We start from the raw sequence: 9,184 nt of genomic DNA on the forward strand, positions 1-9,184 counted from the left end.
GTTCAGTTCAGTCGCTCAGTTGTGTCCGACTCTTTGAGTCTCCATGCATTGCAGCATGCCAGGCTTCCCTGTCTATTACCAACTCCCGGAGCTTGCTCAAACTCATGTCCATCGAGTCGGTGATGCCATCCAACCATCTCATCCTCTGTCATCCCTTTCTCTTCCTGCTTTCAATCTTGCCCAGCATCAGGGTCTTTTCCAATGAGTCGATTCTTTGCATCAGGTGGCCAAAGTATTGGAGTTTCAGCTGCAGCATCAGTCCTTCCAATGAATATTCAGGACTGATTTCCTTTAGGATGGTCTGGTTGGATCTCCTTGCAGTCCAAGGGACTCTCAAGAGTCTTCTCCAACACCACAGTTCAAAAGCATCAATTCTTTGGCTCAACTTTCTTCATGGTCCAACTCTCACATCCATACATGATTACTGAAAAAACCATAGCTTTGACTAGATGGACCTTTGTAGGCAAAGTAATGTCTCTGGTTTTCAATATGCTGTCTAGATTTGTCATACCTTTTCTTCCAAGGAGCAAGCATCTTTTAATTTCATGGCTGCGTCACCATCTGCAGTGATTTTAGACTCCCCAAAATAAAGTCTGTCCCTGTTTCCATTGTTTTCCCATCTATTTGCCAAGAAGTGATGGGACCAGATGCCATGATCTTCATTTTTTGAATGTTGAGCTTTAAGCCAGCTTTTTCACTTTCCTCTTTCACTTTCATCGAGAGGCTCTTTAGTTCCTCTTTGCTTTCTGCCATAAGGGTGGTGTCATCTGCATATCTGAGGTTATTGATATTTCTCCCAGCAATCTTGATTCCAACCTGTGCTTCATCCAGCCCAGCATTTTGCATGATGTGCTCTGTATATAAGTTAAATAAGCAGGGTGACAATATACAGCCTTGACCTACTCATTCCCAATTTGGAACCAGTCTGTTGTTCCATGTCCAGTTCTAACTGTTGCTTCTTGATCTGCATACAGATTTCTTAGGAGGCAGGTAAGGTAGTCTGGTATTCCCATCTCTTGAAAAATTTTCCACAGTTTTTTGTGATCTACACAGTCAAAGGCTTTGGTGTAATCAATAAAGCGGAAGTAGATGTTTTTCTGGAATTCTCTTCCTTTTTCTATAATCCAGTGGATGTTGGCAATTTGATCTCTGGTTCCTCTGCCTTTTCTAAAACCAGCTTGAACATCTGGAAGTTCATGGTTCACGAACTGTTGAAGCCTGGCTTGGAGAATTTTGCACATTACTTTGCTAGCATGTGAGATGAGTGCAATTGTGTGGTAGTTTGAACATTCTTTGGCATTGCCCTTCTTTGGATTGGAATGAAAACTGACCTTTTCCAGTCCTGTGGCCACTGCTGAGTTTTCCAAATTTGCTGGCATATTGAGTGTAGCACTTTCACAGCATCATCTTTTAGGATTTGAAATAGCTCAACTGGAATTCCATCATCTCCACTAGCTTTGTTCATAGTGATGCTTCTTAAGGCCCACTTGACTTCGCATTCCAGGATGTCTGGCTCTAGGTCAGTGATCACACCATCATGGTTATCTGGGTCATGAAGATATTTTTTCTATAGTTCTGTGTATTCTTGCCACCTCTTCTTAATATCTTCTGCTTCTGTTAGGTCCATACCATTTCTGTCCTTTATTGTGCCCATTTTTGCATGAAATGTTTCCTTGGTATCTGTAATTTTCTTGAAGAGATCTCTAGTCTTTTTCATTCTATTGTTTGCCTCTGTTTCTTTGCATTGATTACTGAGGATAGCTTTCTTATCTCTCCTTGCTATTCTTTGAAACTCTGCATTCAAATGGGTATATTTTTCCTTTTCTCCTTTCACTTTTCTTCTTTTCTCAGCTATTTGTAAGGCCTTGTCAGACAACCATTTTGCCTTTTTGCATTTCTTTTTCTTGGGGATGGTCTTGATCACTGCCTTCTGTACAATGTCATGAACCTCCATCCATAGTTCTTCAGGTAGTCTGTCTGTCAGATCTAATCCCTTGAATCTATTTGTCACTTCCACTGTATAATTGTGAGGAATATGATTTAGGTCATACCTGAATGGTCTAGTGGTTTTCCCTATTTTCTTCAATTTAAGCCTGAATTTTCCAATAATGAGTTCATGATCTCACCCACAGTCAGCTCCCAGCCCTGTTTTTGATGACTGTATAGAACTTCTCCATCTTTGGCTGCAACGAATATGATCAATCTGATTTCGGTATTGACCATCTGTTGATGTCCATGTGTAGAGTCTTCTCTTGTGTTGTTGGAAGAGGGTGTTTGCTATGACCATGGGTTCTCTTGGCAAAAGTCTGTAGGCCTTTGTCCTGCTTCATTCCGTACTCCAAGGCCAAATTTGCCTGTTACTCCAGGTATCTCTTGACTTCCTACTTTTGCATTCCAGTCCCCTATGGTGCAAAGGATATCTTTTTTGGGTGTTTGTTCTAGAAAGTCTTATAGGTCTTCATAGAACTATTCAACTTCAGCTTCTTCAGCATTACTGGTTGGGGCATAGACTTGGATTACTGTGATATTGAATGATTTGCCTTGGAAACAAGCAGAGATCATCCTGTCATTTTTGAGATTGCATCCAAGTACTGTATTTTGGACTCTTGTTGACTATAAGGGTTACTCCATTTCTTCTAAGGGATTCTTGCCCACAGTAGTAGATATAAGGGTCATTTGAGTTAAATTCACCCATTCCAGTCCATTTTATTTCACTGATTCCTAAAATGTTGATGTTCACTCTTGCCATCTCCTGTTTGACCACTTCTAATTTACCTTGATTCATGGACCTAACATTCCAGGTTCCTATGCAATATTGCTCTTTACAGTATCAGACTTTACTTCCATCACCAATCACATCAACAAGTGGGTATTGTTTTCACTTCGCCACTGTCTCCTCATTCTTCCTGGAGTTATTTCTCCACTCTTCTCCAGTAGCATGTTGGGCACCTATCGACCTGGGGAGTTCATCTTTCAGTGTCTTATCTTTTTGCCTTTTCATACTGTTCATGGGGCTCTCAAGGCAAGAATAGTGAAGTGGTTTGCCACTGACATCTTAATACATCTTTATTTTTAGTTAGTAGAAAAATAAGCCTTCAAATTATACAAGAATCACATGGCTTTTGGTCATTCCTACCCTGTGAACTAAAAGTCTCCATCTGTGAAAATATGTCCCTGAAATACAGTACAGTTAAATTTTAAAGCAAGTTGCATAGAATTCCCTGTTGTTCCAATGATTAGGACTCAGGCGCTTTCACTATAGAGGGTGCAGACAATATGTGGACTTTCTTCCTCAATATCTCTGTCTCTTCCTTCCGTCCTCCCACAAATGCTTACTGAGCACCCACCATGTTGATCATTGAAAATATGAGGGGTGAGCAAAGCAGCAATAGTGCAGCCAAGAATGCCCCTGCCAATACAGGAGATGCAGGAGACATGGGTTGGGTATCTGGGTTGGGAAGATCTCCTGGAAGAGGAAGTGGCAGTCCATTCTGGTATTCTTGGCTGGAAAATTTCATGGCCAGAGGAGCCTCTCGGGCTACAGTCCATGGGTCACAAAGAGTCAAACACAACTGAACGTGCGTGCACACACACACACACACATACCCCTCTCGGGCTACAGTCCATGGGTCACAAAGAGTCAAACACAACTGAACGTGCGTGCACACACACACACACGCATACCCCTTGTAGGCCCCTGCAGAGGGACAGATGTGTAAGTTCCATTTTCTTATTATAACAAAAAAATCTAGAAAGAACATTTTTATGCATGTTCTTGAGCTTCTTTTGGACAGTGGTTCTCAAAGTGTGGTCTGAGCCATGAGAACAAAACTATCTTTATAAATAGTATAAAGATGTTATTTGCCCTTTCTCGCTCATAAATGTACAATGGAGCCTTCCAGAAGCTACATGATGTTGATTTGCAACACAAATAAGATATAAGGGTCTGGATATTTTTTAAAAAGCTAGACAAAGAGATTCATAAAAATGTAACAACGCCAAAGACTTCTCACTAATTTTTATTTTTTGGCTTGGGAAAATGTGATTATTTTAACTAAATTTTATTTACATTAATATGAATGGGTCATTGTTTTAAATGAATAAATCATTATCTTAAGTCTTTCTCACTTTTACTTTCCAATAAGGTAAATATCAATAGGTATCTTCTGCATAAACAAAATTTCTTTGGTGTCCTCAGTCATTTTGAAGAGTGTGATGGAGATCTGGTGCCAAAAATTTCAAAAGTCACTGTTGTAGTGTATGTATTCTGCAGTAGGGTTGCTGGGTCGTATTCAGTTTTGCTTTGTGTGTGTGTTCAGTTGCTCAATAGTGTTCATCTCTTTGTGACCCTAAGGACTGTAGCCCACCAGGCTCCTCTGTCCATGGAATTTTCCAGGCAAAAGTACTGGAGCAAGTTGCCATTTCCTATTGCAGGGGATCTTCCCAACCAGGGATCAAACCCACATCTCCTGTGTCTCCTGCGTTGGCAAGCAGATTCTTTACCACTATCTAGATGTTGCCAAACTGTTCTCCACAGTGGCTAAAGCTGGCCTTTTAAAAAAACCTGTATATAGTTGTTTTTGTTTTCAGGTAAATTTGAAACTGTAAATAATTATAGAATTGTTATTAAAGTAGGCTAATGATACAATAGAGATTTGATATATGAAATATTGAATATCTTTTCTAAACAACTGTGAGAAATTTATGGTACTTTTATTTTTAGAGTACTTTAGAGGAAGAAGTTTTTCCTGGCCACTAAGAGTAGCATTGTAGAGTGTAAACATTAAATGTATTAGATTTATTTTTGTTTGGTGCCTCAGGGGAGGTAGATGTGTACAAGTTATGCAAATCAACCTTTTTTTTTCTATCATCAGGGGAATTTCATTTTTCTTAAATTCTACCTTTTTCTATTTTGGTTAAAACCTAAGCCATGTTCCACTGACCCTCAATTTGTTTAAAAAAAAAAATGCTGAGGCATCTAATATTGAAAAAGTAATAATTCAAAACCTGTTAGTTCATAGCTCACTTTGTGAAAGTTTATTTTAAGTAATTCAGCTTCAATTTTAAGCTTGTTTGATTGTAGAATATTTAAATTGTGCAAGTCTAGTTGATTTAATACTTTGCATTAAATTTTGGCAATGAGATGTGAGTAAATATATAAACTTCTACAGGTGAAGGACCAAGATGCAGCAATATTAATTGGCTGTTCTTACAATGGTTTTGCAGATAGAGATTTGCACACTCTCATGGTGGTTTAGTCGCTCAGTCGTGTCTGACTCTGTGCGACCCCATGGACTGTAGCCCGCCAGGCTCCTCTGTCCATGGGATTCTCCAGGCAAGAATACTGGAGTAGGTTGCCATTTCCTTCTCCAGGGGATCTTCCCACCCCAGGGATCAAACCCAGGTCTCCTGCATTGCAGGCAGATTCTTTACCAACTTAGCTATGAGGGAGCACTTTGCACACTCTACTGTAGTAGTAAAATGCAATGTGACCACAGTCAGCTGTTACCTGTCTATTTATGGTGGAGGGTTTTCAGCAACCAAGAGTTAATCAAGGTAGGATTTCATTCTGCTGTGCGGCTGTGACAAAGCATGCAGAGAAGTGGTTGGGCTAGGTTAGAAACCGATGCCTACAATTTAGGAGACATGTCTGAGCAATCATAACACTGTTGATGCAAAGCACATCACAAGAACCAGTGGAAATTGTTTTTTTCTCTGTTGTTAGGAGATTATCCTTTCTTGGGCTTCAAAATCACTGCAGATGGTGACTGCAGCCATGAAATTAACAAACACCTGCTCCTTGGAAGAAAAGCTACGACCAACCTAGACAGCTTGTTAAAAAGCAGGGACATTGCTGATAAAGGTCCGTCTAGTCAAAGCTATGGTTTTCCCAGTAGTCATGTATGGATGTGAGAGTTGGACCATAAAGAAGGCTGAGCATCAAAGAATTGATGCTTTTGAACTGTGGTGTTGAAGAAGACTCTTAAGAGTCCCTTGGACAGCAAGGAGATCAAACCAGTAAATCCTAAAGGAAATTTGTCTTGAATATTCACTGGAAAGACCTGATGTGAAGAGCTGGCTCATTAGAAAAGACCCTGATGCTGGAAAAGATTGAAGGCAGGAGAAGGGGATTTTAGAGGATGAGGTGGTTGGATGGCTTGATGTCTGCCCTCAACAGAGTGTTAAAAAAATCTCTTTCAAATTAATGCATGAATGTGTGACCCTCCCTAAGGCTCATTTTCTTCTATCAGAAAAATGGCTGAACTAGATGAAGTCAGTCCATCACTGACTTGATGGACATAAGTTTGAGCAAGCTCCAGGAGATGGTGAAGGACAGGGAAGCCTGGCATTCTGAAGTCCATGGGGTTGCAAAGAGTTGGATACAACTGAGCGACTGAACAACAACAAAGGAAATTATCCAGCAACTAGTGGGGCTACCTGAGGGAACTGTGTCTTCAGGTGAGAAGACTTCCGTCTTCAGTCCATATTGTGTCAGTTGCCAGCCTCCAAGAAGGTAATGGTCTGTAGGGTTGTTGATCCAGGCGTGAATATATTTGAAGGTGTAATTCTGTAAGGCAGGTCCTTTTGAGGGGAAGATAAATCTGATGGTTTTGGCTGTTAGGATTACTGACTTTATTTGAATCACCTCAAGAAGTAAAGAACTTAGAAATTGTCTAGCTCAGCCATTTTTCTGATAGAAGAAAATGAGACCTAGGGAGGGTCACACATTCATGTATTCATTTGAAAGAGATTTTTTCTAACACTCTGTTGAGGGCAGACATCATGAATAAGTAGGCTGAATGTATGGTTTATCATCCAAACCAGGACACTTTTGAGAGTTAAACAGAGTGCTGTTAATAATTATGCCAAGGCATTAAAGCCAAAACTCTCCTGGGCAAAAATGAATTTAGAGTCACCCTAAAATAATCCAAACCCTCAAGGAGCCCAATATCTGATGGGAAAGAGATGTGTAACCATGAGATGGAGATAGTTATGCACTATGATAAGTATAAGAGAAATACTGGAAAAGGGTGAGTAAAGACCTCATGGAAAAAGCAACACCCCAGCTGGGTTCTGAGGAGTGAGTCACAGTTTATCCAGTGGAGAAGGGGAGAAGGGGTGTTCCCAGCAGCAGGAAGAGACTATGGAAAGCCTGAGCACCATTTCATTCCTTTGGGAGTGCTGCAAGCAGTTTCCTGTGGTCAGGGTGCATGGTGGGAGGACAGGAAGTGCTGAAATGAGGCTGGTCAGTCAGTTAGTTCAGTCGCTCAATCATGTTCGACTCTTTGTGACCCCATGAATCGCAGCACACCAGGCCTCCCTGTCCATCATCACCCAGACTCACATCCATTGAGTCAGTGATGCTATCCAGCCATCTCATCCTCTGTCATCCCCTTCTCCTCTTGCCCCCAATCCCTCCCAGCATCAGAGTCTTTTCCAATGAGTCAACTCTTCGCATGAAGTGGCCAAAGTACTGGAGTTTCAGCTTCAGCATCATTCCTTCCAAAGAAATCCCAGGGCTGATCTCCTTCAGAATGGACTGGTTGGATCTCCTTGCAGTCCAAGGGACTCTCAAGAGTCTTCTCCAACACCACAGTTCAAAAGCATCAATTCTTCGGCGCTCAGCCTTCTTCACAGTCCAACTCTCACATCCATACATGACCACTGGAAAAACCATAGCCTTGACTAGACGGACCTTTTTTGGCAAAATAATGTCTCTGCTTTTCAATATGCTATCTAGGTTGGTCATAACTTTTCTTCCAAGGAGTAAGCGTCTTTTAATTTCATGGCTGCAGTCACCATCTCAGTGATTTTGGAGCCCAAAAAAAATAAAGTCTTATACTGTTTCCACTGTTTCCCCATCTATTTCCCATGAAGTGATGGGACAAGATGCCATGATCTTAGTTTTCTGAACATTGAGCTTTAAGCCAACTTTTTCACTCTCCACTTTGAGGCTGGTAGGGACCAGTTATCAAGGCATTACATGGTGTACAAAAGAGTGTGGATTTTAATTGTAGGCAATAAGGGCACCATGGAGAGGTTTTAAGCAGAGCCATGATATAATCATATTTGTGTTTTAGAAAGTTTACTTTGACAGCAAGTGGGAGATACATTGGGGGAGGATTAAGCCAGATGAATGATGGCAAGACCTAGATTAGGCAGCAGTGATGAGGATAAGCCTTAATGTGCAGAGTCAAAGACTTAAAGAATATTGGCTCAAGTAACTAAAAACTCCAGAGGGTATGCCAGCTTTCAAGCATGGCTGCTTACAGGAGCTCAAACAATGCCAATTGCATGTGGACTCTCTTAGCTCAGCATCCTTCATGATGGGCTCTCTCTTGAGAACTTGTATCCCCTCAGCTTCAGATCCAGTGAAAGGGGACACCTGCCTTGGTACTCAATGCATCAACCAATCAGTCACTGGGGCCAAGGGAATGAGAGCCTCTGATTGCCCAGACTGGGTCACATGCTCTAGCCTATGTTAGGGATGAGACTGTACATAAACTTCATTAACAGAGAGAAGAAAAATAAGTGGATCCAATGGGAAAATCAGGAGCTTTTTCTGGAAAGAGTGGAGTACATATCAGGGAGGTGAAGAACACCTACCAGGGAGGCAGAGCTGGATTGACCCCCAGGAAATTGCTCTGACCTCAGTCCATTGGCCACACAGCAAGTTCGGGAAAAGGTCATCCTTAGTCAGGAGGGAGTCATCCTCTTTCTCTTAATTTCCATGGAGAAGGAGGAAAAGAGAGGGACTAGCTTGACTGAATTGACTCTAAGAGATTTGCTGAGAATAGGGATGAAGTTATTTTATCTCAAAAGGGAGAGATGAGAGGGAATTCCCTGGCAGTCCAGTGGTTCTCCAGGCTTCCTTTGCAGGGGGCATGGGTTCTATTCCTAGTCAGAGAACTAAGATCGCACATGCCACATGTCGTGGCAAAAAAAAAGGAGAAATGGCTCCAACCCTCTCTCTGGCCTAAAGTGCAGGCTCTACAACTTTCTTGTCTTTGGAATTATTTCAACATAAATTGGGAACACTAGTGTGCCTCCCCTAACTACTTCAGTGTGCATATCATTATAGAGTTCAATATTTGTTTACAGTTTTTCTCTTTTTTTAATTTTATTTATTTATTTTTGGTTGCACTGGGTCTTAATTGCTGCGTGCAGGCTTTCTCTAGCTGTG

The sequence above is a fragment of the Bison bison genome, unplaced genomic scaffold (assembly GCF_000754665.1).
Source record: "Bison bison bison isolate TAMUID 2011002044 unplaced genomic scaffold, Bison_UMD1.0 scf7180017864249, whole genome shotgun sequence".
Lineage (NCBI taxonomy): Eukaryota > Metazoa > Chordata > Mammalia > Artiodactyla > Bovidae > Bison > Bison bison.